General features: G+C 41.5%; 1 long non-coding RNA gene across 1 annotated transcript in view; it reads right to left on the bottom strand.

The window, feature by feature from the left end:
- Positions 1-304: 304 nt before the first annotated feature.
- The window catches only part of LOC137160659 (uncharacterized), a 45,565-nt gene continuing 30,801 nt past the window's right edge, over positions 305-15,068 (bottom strand). Inside the window, exon 3 of the long non-coding RNA XR_010921956.1 lies at positions 305-618. This is a non-coding gene — a long non-coding RNA (uncharacterized lncRNA). The remainder of the gene's footprint in view (positions 619-15,068) is intronic.

Here is a 15,068-nt window from a genome sequence, read left to right on the forward strand (position 1 = left end):
GCAAACAGCATATAGTTCTAAAGTAATCCACGATAAACTGCGATGTATTTGTCACGGTCAAAATGAGAGCATAGTTCAGCTGGCTCCATGTGCCTGAAGCAATGGCGATCGGGGGAGTAAAAAAACCAGCATGAAAATCCTTTTCCTGTTTGTTTGAGGGTGGGGGAAGAGGGTGGGGGAAGCAGTGCTGCATCCTGGGATGATGACACTCATCACAACAGCCTCTATGGTTAGTTGCACTGTGGGATAGCTTCCCACATTGCACTGCTTTCTAATTCGAATTAAGGCTGGCCAGTGTGGACGCAAGAAACCAGCACAAACACTGTAGTGTGGACAGTCTGAAGCACTTTCTATAAATCACTTTCTGTAATTTGAATTAAGCTAATTTGAATTAGTGCTGCAGTGTAGACATAGCCTGAGGAACAGAGAGCCTAAGTGACTTGCCAAAGATTACACAAGACGCTTGTGACATAGCTGGGAACAGAACTCTGAAATCTGATGAAATAGACCCTATCTTAGACACATTAAAATTACTTCAAATCTCTGTACTTAGCCAGGGTAGACCAACTATAAGATGGGCTAATCATGTGCCTCCATCGTTGTCAAGTGCTTTGAGATCTAGAGATGAAAAAGCAATATATTAATACAAAGTATTGGCCCAGATCATTCCCTTTAGATCTGTGAACAATGTTGTTACCTATCACCTTATTTACAAAACCCAAGTACTTAAAAGCAAGTAACTGAACAGCTAAGGACCCCATAAATCTCATAGTGCCTACATTATTATTTCCTCCTTAGCATTGACTAAGAATAAAGATTGTTGCAGCGTATTGTGGGACCTGCACACCTCTCAGGGAATTGTGGGGATTTGGGATCAAACCCTCTGTTCTATCCCATAATCAACCATTCTCATATGCAATTTGCTAGCTCACTGCTGCAAACATGGATATGACACAGAGGAAGACACAGTTCTATTGTTTATTGTAAGGACAGCATATGAACCTCTTGTACTTGCAATGACTCTGCACTCAGACAGACAATAGAGGATGATGTGACTAGAGCCGTTTTAAGACCTTCGTAGGCCCTAGGCACACTTGCCTTCATAGGCCCCCCGACCGAAATAACTAATTTTATTTTAAGCTATTAATAAATAGTTTTTAAAATAAAAATAAAAAATTATATATACATTTTTTTTCGTAGGCCCTGAAAGTTTCGTAGGCCTTAGGCACTGTGCCTATTGTGCTTAATGGATAATATGGCCCTAGATGTGACAATGACTACAGAGGTAATGGAGCAACTACATGCAGTGGAGCAGCAATTCTGGGACAAACCTGGGACAATCATCAGTGGCTCCAGATCTTTCAGATGCCAAGTTCACCACTGTCTTGCAGCACAGAAACACCAGGATGACTGCTGCCCTTACAGTGAAGAAATGAATGGTGCTTGCAGTGTGGAAGTTTGCATCCTCAGATTGCTATCGGTTAGTGGAAAATCAATTTGGCTTTGGAAAATCAACAGTGGGGGCCAGCTGTAACTGAAGTATGCAAGGCAAGAAAGCGTGTCCTGTTACACAGACATGTCAGACTAGACCATGTGCAGAAAATAGATGGATTCACAGAGCTGGGCTTCTCTAAGTGTGCTGGGGTGATGGACAGCACACATGTCCCCTTTCCGTGCCGCTCCCCACTCCACCACCTAGCTGCCAAATGGTTATACAGGCCTTGGTGGATCACCATGAATGCTTTACTGACATCACCTCTTGCTGATCTGGAAGAGTCCATGATATCAGGATCTTTAGAAATTTAGGATTTGTTAATAATCTGACAGGAAGATCTTTCTTCCCCTGGACCATCCAATTGACATTAACAAGGTTTCTGTGCTGATCATGATTCTGCATGACTCTGCCTATCTTTTGTTTCCCTGGCTCATTAAACCATATACTGGTAAGCTGGACAAAGGTAAGGAAAGGTCTAACTATCACCTGTACACTTGCAGAAGGAATGGAGTGTGCCTTTTGAAAACTGAAAGGCAGGTGGAAGTGCCTCATGGAAAAGCTAGACCTAAACAAGGACACTATTCTTACAATAATTGCTGCATGCCAGTATTGCATATATATTTTAAAAGCAAGATGAGAGAGTTGGCTGGCTGAATGAGACACTTGCCAGACTAGATTGGCTGCTGAATTTGAACAGCCTGAAAGTAGCATGGTTACCACTGACACTGCCAGTGCTTTTCAGGTGCGAGATGCTTTAAACAGTGAGCGTTAGTCTGACAATGTTCTTTTCTGAATACTATTACATAACTGCAGATGTATTGTAGGCGATGCATGACTGCATTCATTTTTATAGAAATACAAAAACCTTTATGGGTGAATGAAGTTTTTTCTAGACCTTCAGGTAGCATTGTAATTCCACTGCTCACAACAAACATGCAGAAACTTATGCATAACTTGTACATTATTTACAACACACCACCACTATATATGCAGACTGCAACATACATTCTAGAGGCTGCCCCAGGAAATATGCAGCCTGGGATTTCCTCCCTGCCGCTCAGTGGAATAGTGCCTGTGAAACTAATTCAGACCCCCTTCCCTTGTGTGCATGCATTATACAGACTTTAATTACATGATCACATACTATTTTTCCCTATAGGACACATCTCATTCAGTACACAGAAAAGATCGTGCTCAATTAATGACTAGCTATTCAATATTTTCTTTTCTCCTCATTGTTCAGTGTGTCTCCCCAGGCCTTCTTTACTGCACACTATTCAAACCCTGCTCTGAAGACAGAATTATTCATTACCTCACAGGCTTTTCCATAATGCACATCTATATAGTATTAAGAGTGCTTCATAAATATTAATCAATTTATTTTCATAGTACCCTGTGAGTTAAGACAGTGCTATTATCCCCATTTTACAGATGGGTAACTGAGGCACAGAGACATTTAGGTCAAGGTATCCACTACTTTTAAGTGCTCAATTGAGACATCTAGGACCTGATTTTTTAAAGTACTTAGCATTATATAGCACTTTATACATTCAAGTCACAGCTGCCATTGACTGCAGTTGCAGATGTGAGTGCTCAGCACTTTTGCAAATCAGACCCGTGGCTCAAGTCCTCAAAAATAAGGAACACACAATTAGTGACCCTCTAAAAAGTCTGGTTTAAGTGATTTGCCTAGTATGACATAGGAATTCTGTTAAGGTTGCCCACGAATCCTTAGTTTTGGTATTTCCTAACTTCTAAGTGCTTGACTTGGCCAAATTAACATTCTTTTAATTTTTGTTTAATGTGTGTTATGATTAAGTTCATAAAGTTTGTAAAGCACTTTGGGATCCTTCAGGATGATAGGTCTTATATCAATGTAAGGGCAATGTATGTTTATTATAATTACTGAGAAAATTCAGGTAAAACTCTAAGAAATATTATACTACACTACTTTTTAACTTCTGAATTATTTACTAATCCCTTCACTGAGAGTGGGAAAATATTTTTTTTCAGAGAAAGTATTTAATTTGTTTGATTTGCTCAGCTATAAATGAATCTACAGAGTATTTTATTTGCTTTCAATTCTGAGTGTAGAACTATCAATAGAATAAGGTGCTTAATTGTTTGGAAAACAAACGTTAGTTTTGGTCCATAGACGAAATATTGACTATTGTGCAGAAATTTAGTCTTAAATGTGAGAACCATCCATTACACATGATCTGACTAAGGGCATACTCTGTATATATCTCAAATGCTTTCACTCTGCAAAATGAAGAAAAAAATAAACACTCATTTGCAAAATTACTAGTTCAATTTTTAAAGATTATTGATTCTTCTATTTATTCTCCTCATCTCCTCTTTGCATGAGGTCTTCCTCACTGGTGAATGAGGATTGTGAATTTACTTCTTATGCGTCCATCCCTTCCTCCCACGCTCAGTAATTCACTTCCCCTTATATTATTGCTTTCCAACAGCTCCTTCCCTAGCACATTAAAAGCAAAAATACAATCTCTTGGGGGAACCACACTGCCACTGTACTTTTGTTTTTTTATAAAGAACGTGGAAGTTATGAGACAGATCAATTATTTTGTAAAACAAAATTAATGTTTTAACTAGTCAGGCTCTTTTGTTTAGTTCAGTCTCTTTGCTTAAACTGTATGTAGGAACATTACGATCACAGGTGACTTAGGCCATATCTACACTACAAACTTTGGTCAACACAAGTTATGTTGGCATGAAGAGAGGCTTACTCATCTGGTGCAGTAACCGAAGTTCTTCGAGATGTGTGTCCCCGTAGGTGCTCCATTTTAGGTGTCGGTGTGTCCTGGTACCATCGATCAGAGATTTTTGCAGTAGTGCCTGTCTGGGCCATGCATGCACAGCGAGTGTCTCACGATGCCGTTGGCACCTCAACTGCTGCACATGCAGCCCAACCCCCTCAGTTCCTTCTCTACCATAGAGTTCTAGCTTCAAACGTCGAAATAGACAAATGGAGGGGTGGGGTAATGGAGCACCCACAAGGACACACATCTTGAAGAACTTCAGTTACTGCACCGGGTGAGCAACCATCTCTTCTTCTTTGAGTGCTGTCCTATAGATGCGTCACTTTAGATGACTGTCGAGCAGTGTCCCATGTGAATGGGGGAGACTTCAGAGTGTTTCGGGTGACTGATGTTAACACTGTAGAGTGTAACAGTGTCTTGCTGTCCGAGCGTCATGTAATTGGATAATGTTTTCTGAATGTGTGCTCAGACACCTATGTTGAAGCTCTGCAAATGTCTGTAAGAGGTACATTGTTCAGAAGGGCAACAGAGGTCATCATTACCCTACTAGAGTGGGTTGTAATCCGCAAAGGTGGATGCAGTTAGAGATCCATTTGGAGAGTCTCTAGTTAGATTCTGTGGATCCCTTGGATCGTTCAGTTGATACAAATAGTCTTGATGATTTGCAGAATGTTTTGGTTCTATCTAGGTTGAACGCCAATGCTCTTCTGACATCTAGTGTGTGCCAGCTAGCTTCTTGTTTATTCTGATGCGGTTTGGGATATAACATAGGTAAGTGTATAACTTGGTTTATATGAAAGGACAATGTTACTTTAGGTAGAAATTTAGGATGAGATCTGGGCGTGATTTTGTCCCTAAAGAAGATGGTGCAAGGAGGATGCGCCATGAGGGCTTCTAGTTTGCCTATCTTTCTAGAGGAGTTGATTGCAACTAAGAATGCTATTTTCATTGACAGGTGCAGGAGTGAACATGTAGCTATAGTTTCAAATGGGAAACCTCCGCGTTTTTTGCACTAGGTTTAAATACCAAGTTGGTGTGGGGTCATGAACTTCTGGTTATATGTTTTGTAGCCCAAGTAGGAAACATTTGGAGATGGGGGTACTTCCCATATTGATAACCTTTCAATTTTTTAGTGAAATGTGTTGATGGCTGCAAGGTGTAGTCTAATGGAACTCGTAGGCTAATGGAATAAGTAGTCTAGCACTAGCGGGAGGGGTGCAGAAAGTGCATTAGTGCGTTTTGATTGCCACCATGTATAGAACCTCTTCCATTTTTGCATGTAGGTTTTACACATAGATAGTTTTCTGCTGTTAAGAAATATGTGTTTGACCTGTTGTGAATAGTTCAGTTCCTGTTGATAGAACCAAGTAGGAACTAAGCTGTCAGGTGAAACTGTCCAGGTTAGGATGGAGAGACCTGCCATTGTCTTGAGACAAGAGGTCCCTTCGCACAGGAAGCTGTTGCAGAGTTCGAATTGACATTCTCATCAGGTAAGGGTACCACTGTTGTCTGGGCCACGCAGGGGCAAATCAGTATGACAGAAGCTCCGTCATGAGGAATTTTGTGTACTACTCTTGACAGTAATGGGATTTGTGGGAACGCATATAGTAGTGCCACTCTCCATTTTAGGAGGAAGGCATCCCCTAGGGATTGGGGTCTTATCCCAGCTCTCAAGCAAAAGTGAGGGCATTTTTGGTTTGCTGTTGTTGCAACTCCCTATTCTTGGAACTTCCCATTGTCGGAATATACCGTGTAGCATTGTGTTGTTCAGTTCCCATTCGTGTCCTTGAAAGAATTTTCTGCTCAGCATGTCTGCCATTGTGTTCATGCAACCAGAGAGGTATGAGGATGAGATGTTTATGTTGTGGCCTATGCACTAATTCCACAATCTTATGGCTTCCATACCTAGGAAGTAGGATTGGGCATCACCCTGCCAGTTTATGTAGAACATGTAAGTGATGTTGTTGGTGATCACTTGCACTGACCTGTTTGCTATCTGCGGAAGAAAGAGTAAGCATGTGTTGTGCACTGCTTGTAACTCAAGTGGACTTATGTGTAGACAAGCTTCCATAGGAGACCATTGCCCCTGGATAGTATGATGTTGCATATGGGCGCCCCATCCAATTAGTGAGGCATCTGTTGTGATTATCACTGATGGTTGTTCTCATTGGAATGGTATCCCATTGAAAAGGTTTTCTGGTTTCATCCACCAGTGTAGTGAGTCTTTGATTTTGGGAGGCAGTAGGCTGTGCTTGTTCAGTATGTAGACTGAACGCAGCCATCCCTGAAGGCAGCGCATGTGTAACTTTGTATGTTGTACTACGAATGTAATGGCTGCAATATACCCCAACAGTTGAAGGCAGGTATCTGCTACGATGTATGGACTGGTTGTAATTACAGAGATGATATTTGTTAGCATATGGAATCTGTGTGTTGGTAATGATGCTGTGGCTTCTGGAGTCAAGGTATGCCCCTATGAATTCCAGTTGTTGTATGGGTATTGTGGTTGATTTCTGCTCTTTTATTTGTAATCCTAGGTTTTGAAAAAGGTGGATGTTCCTCTGTGTGCTGTGTGATGCCTCTGATTGTGTGAGACTTTTCAAGAGGCATGGAAATATGATTATCCCGTCTGCATAGGTGGGCCACCACAACAGCAAGGATCTTGGAGAAGACCGATGGTGCAGTACAGTGGCTGAAGAGAAGTAATCTATATTGATAGTGTTCTGATCCCACTGCAAAATGAAAGAATCGTCAATGGTGCTTGGTGTATTGTGATATGAAAATACAAATCTTGGAGTCGAAGGCTGAGAACCATTCCTCCTGTTCCAGAGTTGGGATTATTGTGGCTAGAGAGACCATCACGAACTTTTGGACATGAACAAATGTGTTGAGCTTCCTGAGGTCCAGGATTGGCCTCCAACCTCAGCTTTTTTTCTGTGTTAAAGAATAGTAAGAGTAAAATCTTTTCCCCTTGTATTGTGGTGGGACCTGTTCCATTGTCCCTAGTTACAGGAGGTGACATACGTCTTGTCGTAGGAGATGTTCATGAGAAGGGTCCCTGAAAAGGGACAGGGAGGGAGATTAGGTGGGTGGTATGGACATGAAAGGGATGGAGTAGTCCATTTGGATGATCTCTAGGGCCCATCTGTCTGTGATAATTGATGCCCAGATGTTGTAAAATGGGCATAATCAGGGTCCAAATATTCGCATAGTAGTGGTTGTTGGTGCTAAAATGGTGAAATTGACCTTTGACCAAAGCTTCAAAAGGACTGTTTCACCTGTGATGGTTGAGAGGATGATGCTTGGGTCTGAGTCGGTCTCCTTCTTTGAGGTTTCTGCTTTTGTCTGTATGACTCGAATGGTTCTTTGTTGGCGAGTGAATGAGGGTTCCCTGCGTTGGTAAGGCTAGTACCTCTTATGTCTGGGGGCAGGTGTGTAAATTCTGAGGGTTCTCAGAGTTGCACTTGAGTTCTTCATGGAATGGAGTATCTAGTTTTTTTGAAAAATAGTTTCTCCCTGTCAAATGGTAGGTCTTCTACCTTTACTTGTAGCTACCTCAGGATGTCTGACGACTGCAGCCAGGATGTCCAACATATGACCACAGCTGTTGCCATTGTTTGGCTGCTGTGTCAGCAACATCAAGAGATGCCTGTAGAGACATTCAAGTGACTAGATGACTCTCTGTTACCAGACACTTAAATTGTTCATGTCTATCTTCTCATAAGTTGCTAGCAAATTCAGTCAGTTTGGTGTAATTGTCATGATCGTATTTTGCCAGAAGAGCATTGTAATTGGCCACTCTAAACTGCAAGGTTGCAGACGTGTAAACTTTGCGGCCAAACAAATCAAATCTCTTGCAGTCTGTGTCTTGTGGTGTGGACTTGAATTGTGCCTGTTTGCTCCTTTGGTTCACCATGTCTACCCCAATGAGTTTGGAGGAGTGTAAGTAAATAAAAATTCCATGCCCTTAGCAGGGACATAGTATTTTCTGTCCACCTTTTACAGGTTGATGGAGCAGTGGCTGGTGTCTGGCATTTATTGGCATCACAATCTTTGTGTTGGATGATGTATGTAATACCTGGAGGAGTTTGTGTTGGTTTTCTGCTAATTCCTCCAGGGGTATTTCTTAGCTTAGTGCCACCCTTTTGAAAAATTCCTGGAATTGTCTGAAGTCATCAGCCGTGGTAAGAGGCGGTGGCATTGTATCTTCATTGGGAGATGACAAGGCATTATGGGGTGCAATGGTAACTTGCTCCGCCCCTTCATCTGTCTTGTCTAATGGATCTTCTTGGACTTTCGATGATTCCAGTCCAGGTGATGGTGGAGACTATCTTAATTCATCCCAAGGTGGTGTTATGGGATGGCTAAATTGGGCTCTGTAAGCAGCCATGGATCTCATGGAGGCCATTGCATAGGGAATGACATTTGGGGGTACATCCATGTTTGTTTGCACCACTCTATCATCTTTTTGTCCAGTTGGGATTTTGACTTCATGGTAGACATTGACTCTCATCTAAGATGGTAGAGTGGTACGGTGAAAAGGCACCCTCCTGTAGATTGTCTTTGTCATCACTTGAAAATGGAGTAGTAATGGGAGATAATGGATGTTCTGATGCCGTATGATCTGATGACATATCAGTACCGCATAGCGGTGAGTGTGATGTGGAAGGTACGGTGCTGTCTTCCGCCTCACATCGCTGTTGTTGTTGCTTTGGTACCATCGGTGCTGGCGTGATTATGTCAGTTGGAACAGTAGGTGATACCATTGTTTTGCATCCAGCTTTTCTCGGTGTCGTCTTGATTGGTACAGATGCTGGTGGTGCCGGAGGTGGATGCATCAGTGCTGGGTGGGTCTTGGTGCTGTTTTCACCGGTGAAAACAGGGCTATGGAGGCAGAATCAAATTTGCATATTGGCTCTGTTGATTTCTGTAGGGTTCAGCTGATGTCCCGGTATGGACAGTGCCAGCATACGAAAGTGCTTTATACTGATATAGTTCATTCCCCTTCTCTTACAGAAATACCTATACTGCTATAAAGCAAATTTATGAGTATGTCTACACTACAATAGTTACAGCAGCACAGCTGCAGCTATGCTTCTACAACACTGTAGTGGACACTTGCTACAGCAACCAAAGGGCTTTTCCATTGCTGTAGTAAGTCTACCCTCTCCAGAAGCTTAGGAGTGTGAATTTTTCACACTCTCTAAGTAGACATAGCTAAGTTTTAGGTGTAGACCAGGCCTGATATAACTGCATCCACACTAGTATGATTGTACCACTGTATCTATACTGGCATAAAGTAGCACAACTTTTGTATGCAGACAAATCCTAAGCTACTCTCCAGTTGCAATATTAAAATACATGATTAAAAGATTTTTCCCTAAGATGGAATACGGACCATATTTCACACCATGATAAATTTTAAATAATACATTTGAAACTTACACAGCTGGACAGTATCCTTTTAACGTATGCTTTATGGCACATTATCATACAGACGAGTCTTGCTTATATATTTTTCAAATTTGAGCCTGTAATTGGTATAGTCAGGCAGTGGCTTGGTACATGTGCTTGGTGGCATTAAGGACAGGACTACATGTAAGGAAGTGTTTCTGGAATCTACAATATTGCCTGAAGGGTTTTCCCTTCAATTATTAATTTTTTTTTTGCAGGGGGTCTAGCTATCCTGTGTCTAGAGTAGTCACTAGACAGCAATATGAGATCAGAAACCAGTCATCTACTCACTAGTCCAGGAGGATAATGCTACACCAGTCTGTTTCAATATCTTGCCTCATGGCATAATTAATTGGTTAAACCAAAAACACAGGCAAAATAAAGTACGTCCTCTGCCCAGCATGGCTTACAGTTCCTGAAAGCTTTTCCCTCACCTTTTTCAGCTTTTCTGGGTCTAAGTCAAGGTACTCCCAACAGAAGCCTTTCTTTTCTCTGCATTTCCCAACTCCCCGCAATCATTTGCCTGGAAGTCACCTAATAGCTGGATATGTGTATGCACACATCCACCTGGAACTCAGCTGAGTTCTCGCTGGACTTTATAAGGACCAGGTACTCTTCAGGCAATCACCTGACACAGCCTCAGCTGGGAGGCAGCTAGTTAGTCACTGGGCTTATCTGACTTTAAAAGGGGCCAGTCATTCTATGACAAGCACACACTAGAGATGGAAGAACAGTATCTTGTGCACTAGAAGGCAACAAGATTACACTCACCTCTGCCATTCTGATAAACCAGCTATTAAAAGACAGTCGGCATACACATGTTCTGGGAGGACAGACAAAACACAAAATGCAGTACAGGTGCTAAAAAGTCCATATGTACTAATTTTCCCAATTTAGGGAAAGCAGGATTAGCCTCAACAGAGGAAGAGGCAGACTTTAAATGAAGCTAGGCTCAGGAGAGCATTTGACTTGAGTGCAGAACCCTAGATCTCTCTGGAATATGAGTCACTAATGGCAACTGCATTTTATTACTAATGAAAAAGCCTATAAAGACAGAAGACTTGCTAGAAGAAACCAACCATCCAGGCAACTGTTGTCCATTTCTCCTGCAGTGCAGGGAGTCTAGTCAGGTAGTTCTTCATAAACAAGCCCAGAAATTGTACAGTACTGTTCAGAGATTCAAAAACATTGCACACCCAGCAGCTTCCACGGACCTCAATGGGAGATGTTGGTTGCTCAGCTCTTTTAGAAGTTTGGCCAGATACAAGCTGATTGTACTTGTGTTATTTTTATTGATCCGCGAGCCAACCTAGCAGTGCTCTGAATTAAAATACATTTGTCTTGTTGATATCAAAACCACTATACAAGGCGCCTCAGAGATTTTTGGTTGGTTGCTGCTACTGCTTCACAGGAGTCTTCAATGACTTGCGGCTAGGAACTACAGCAGAAGGCAAATCACACAGACAAATGTAGCATCCAATTTCATAATAAAATTGGTATCTGTCCAGTTGTCCACTAAAAATGTTTCCCTGAGTTGGATGTCACATTCCAGTCAAAAGCTGAGCACATACAAATGTCAAAAGTAGACAGATGTTTGCAGTATTGTTGTAGCTGTGCTGGTCCCAGGATATTAGAGACAAAGTGGGTGATGTAACATCTTTTACTGGACCAACTTCTGTTAGTGAGATACAAGCTTTTGAGCTGCACAGACCTTAAGAGCTCTGTGTACCTTGAAAGCTTGTCTCTTTCACCAATGGAAATTGATTCAATAAAAGTATTACCTCCCCCACCTTCTCTCTAAAAGTAGATTTAGTTTTTCCTAATTGAGTAGGAGGGTGACTGACAGATTAACCAGACTTCATTTGCCTGGAGTTTCTTTGCTCACAGGTGGCAACAAGTGTTGTTTATCTAGTGGGGTTTTCTGTTTATTCCCTCTTTCCTTGTTCAGTTGGAAACAGATGGGATTTGATTTTCTAACAATAACTATGAGCTTAGAACAACAACTCCATTTGAGGAGAGGGAAAGGAACAGCTAAAAATCCCACACAAACACTTTAGCCATCTGCACATCAAAGTGTGGAAATAATATTTCTATCAAGCTAGGCTCTTATGCCCATCGCTATGGTCTCACCCAAGGAAGATTTTAGCTCTATGGTTCTACAAATCATATACAGAAAAGATCAAATTAACTATTTATAAAGCACTGGTTTTCTATAAATACAGAAAATATTAATAAACTCAATGGATCCCAAAACCTTCCAGATGCAGCCGGGGGGGGGGGGGGGAAGGAAATCTGTTGGTACAGGAAGAACAAATTCTGCTTGTTCACTCCAAAGGTGATGCAGAGGATAAGGCTGCCGACAAAAGGGCCAGGCACATTCTGGTTCTCATTTCAGTTAAGTGTTGTTTATAACTCACATGGATATTGGTAAAACTGTACAGAAAGAAGTAAGACAGTCTGAGAAGCCTGAGAAGGGAGGCTGTAGTCTTAAGTTTACACAACTCCTTTCACAAAGCTGATTGCTAGGATCAAAGCATCTTACTAGACACTTGGAAGAACTTTCAAGGGTCATCAGAAGAATTAGAAGTCTAGTCACTATACTTGTTTATAGAAGAGGTTTGGATGCACACTAATAAGCATTTTTTGCTGTTTGCCAGAGGCTGGAAATGGCCAATGGGATGGATCACTTAATGATTACCTATTCTATTCATTACCTCTTAAGAACCTGGCATTGGCCACTGTGGGAAGACAGGATACTGGGCTAGAGGGACCATTGGTCTGACCTAGTATGGCCATTCTTAGGTTCTTGTATTTTAAAAAATAAGTGTTTATCTATTGGTAATAATTTAAGTAGACCCCAGTCTTATTTTTTAATCGATCTTTCTAAGCCAATATTTTAAGTGTTAGATTTAGTAATAAATCTCTCTTTCTGTTCCCTTAACCCTGTGACTGTTTTCTAGTTATAAGTTATCAGTTGGGAGGAGGATACACTGATATGTCATTTCATTACATAGTACTGTTTGTTTTTCCCCCCCCCCAACACGCAAGGATCAGGGAGCCAACTCTTAATACTCTACAGGCACTAATGAGAGGATAGCAACAGTGAAAATTCAATTTATCCTCTGGAGATAATCCACTTGATAGTTATTTTTGGGTTAGTAGGAAATGGCCAGAAAAAATGCTGTTTTCTAGATGGTTATGCTAACACACTAAGAGGTTAAATAAATTGTCCAAGCACAGCAAAGCAGAGGCATAAACAAGAGAACCACTAACAAAAGTCTAACCCCAGATGAACAGGGAGTCTGTTTCCCGGCTGATGTAACAGAACTCAGGAATCATGACTACTCTAACCACTAGGATGCACTGTTTACTGCGCCATAATTATTGTGTTCCGCACAGTATAGTTCAGGATACATTCCTACAACATAAAAGAGGAATTTTCAATTACAATACTTTCAAGGAATTCTTTAGATAGAGTCTACCAGGCTACAATATCCAAACATACAAGTTTAGGAAAGAGAATAAGGAAATGTTTAAAATCCTATTGAGTGACCTAGCAGACTTTTTATTGAAAGAGCATCTTAGAAATGGACTTTTTGTTAAGCACTCTGGGAGCCTTCATCACAGTGAATGGAGTTCACAGGTAAAGCTATTTTAAACAACTATGCTTCTGGAAGAATAAAACGTGTAGAGTAAATATTAGAGAAAAGATCGCTCATCTGTTTTACTAAAAATGTATCAAAATCAAGATCTTTTCCTTTTTACCATTTATGATATCTCAGCATGTTTTTTGTACTGGACTTCTTATTTTTTACAGCAATGGAAAGTACACCTGACATATATTGCCCTCAGTAAGAGGCCACCTATTGAAGCCTAATACTTTCAACTGGCCTGGTGTGATGGCTGATGAAACCATGTAGGCAGTGACCTTTCAATTTAAATAGAATGTGCCTTGCAATGGCATGGCTGGATTTATTATCCTCTTTATTTCCCCTCTGCCCCCTACCAAGAGAAAGCAAATCTTTGTCAGTTTTTAGACTGAAGAGGGAGTTGGAAGCAATTCCCTGTCTCTGGTTACTGTTAAACCAGCACTACTACAGATAAAAGTTATCTGTCTCAAAGATATTTCTGAGGAGTAAGTTTTTGCCTTAGGAATGCACAACATTGCACCAAATAATGGCATGCATTTTCCAGACGTGGGCCTCAACTACAAAAATTATATCAGAATCTGGCTCAAATCTGAGATTTTTGGTTTATATCATTATTGACAGAGCCCAGCTTCAAACTTTGGATAGAGATCCAAGTTTATCCAGAGTATATTTTGATCTAGTGCTTTAGTTGGATCTAATCCCTAGTACAGTGGTTCTCAAACTTCACTGCATCCTTTAGACAACAAAAATTACTTCACGATCCCGGGCAGGAGGGCCAAATCTGAAGCCTGATGGCTTCTGCCCTGGTTGGGATGGGAGAGGGCTGTAACCTGAGCCTTGCCACTCAGGTTGAAGCCCAAGGGCTTCAGTCTTCAGGCCCAGGCCACAGCTTTGACAATGCCATTAAAATGGGGTCCTGACCCACTTTGGGGTCCTAACTCACAGTTTAAGAACTGCTGCCCTAGTATTTCCCAAACAAATCCCCAGGAGAAGATTCCCCAGCCCTCCTGTTAAGGCTTAATCCCCACTCACACCTTCTGATTACTCAGTTCAAACACACTAGATAGGCCAGATTCTCTCCTATGCTGAGATCTCCTAAGAGCTGGTTATAGCTCCTCGATTCTCTGCCTTGGGCATGCAAGTAATGGGGTTGCTCTACCTTACAGCAGCTGGTAATGGTTCTCAGGGAACCATGTTCCAGCTAAGAATTTATGGAATGCAGCAAACCAGCATGTCAGCCACACCCTCTCCTGCTTATTACACACTGGGAGATCTGTGCCAGCTCAGAGTTCTAATCTGCAAGAGTAGTATCAGATGGCTAGATGCAATCACTACCCAGCTACTCTGGAGTAGCCCAAAGAAGCTAAACTGGAGTTGGGAATTCAGCCTCATATTTCTGCAATAAATTAAGGGGAGGAATTTTGAAGCCTTTCTAACATAGAACACTGATGGTTTCACAATAATTGTATTCTGTTTCATGCAATGCAAATGTCAGTGCTCCCCAGTGTTAATGCTAAAGTTAAGCTACCAGAACCACAGGGAAAGCACTTGCATTTGCTGTAGTCTACTCTCCCACACTGAAAGGTAATGAGGCTCTTTCCTAAACTAAAGCGTTGAGCTCTGGTGTAAGTCATAGAATCGTAGGACTGGAAGGGACCTTATGAGATAATCTAGTCCATCTAGTTA

Source organism: Emydura macquarii, unplaced genomic scaffold, assembly GCF_026122565.2.
Source record: "Emydura macquarii macquarii isolate MOO-44397 ecotype Brisbane River unplaced genomic scaffold, CSIRO-AGI_Emac_v2 contig_2205, whole genome shotgun sequence".
Lineage (NCBI taxonomy): Eukaryota > Metazoa > Chordata > Testudines > Chelidae > Emydura > Emydura macquarii.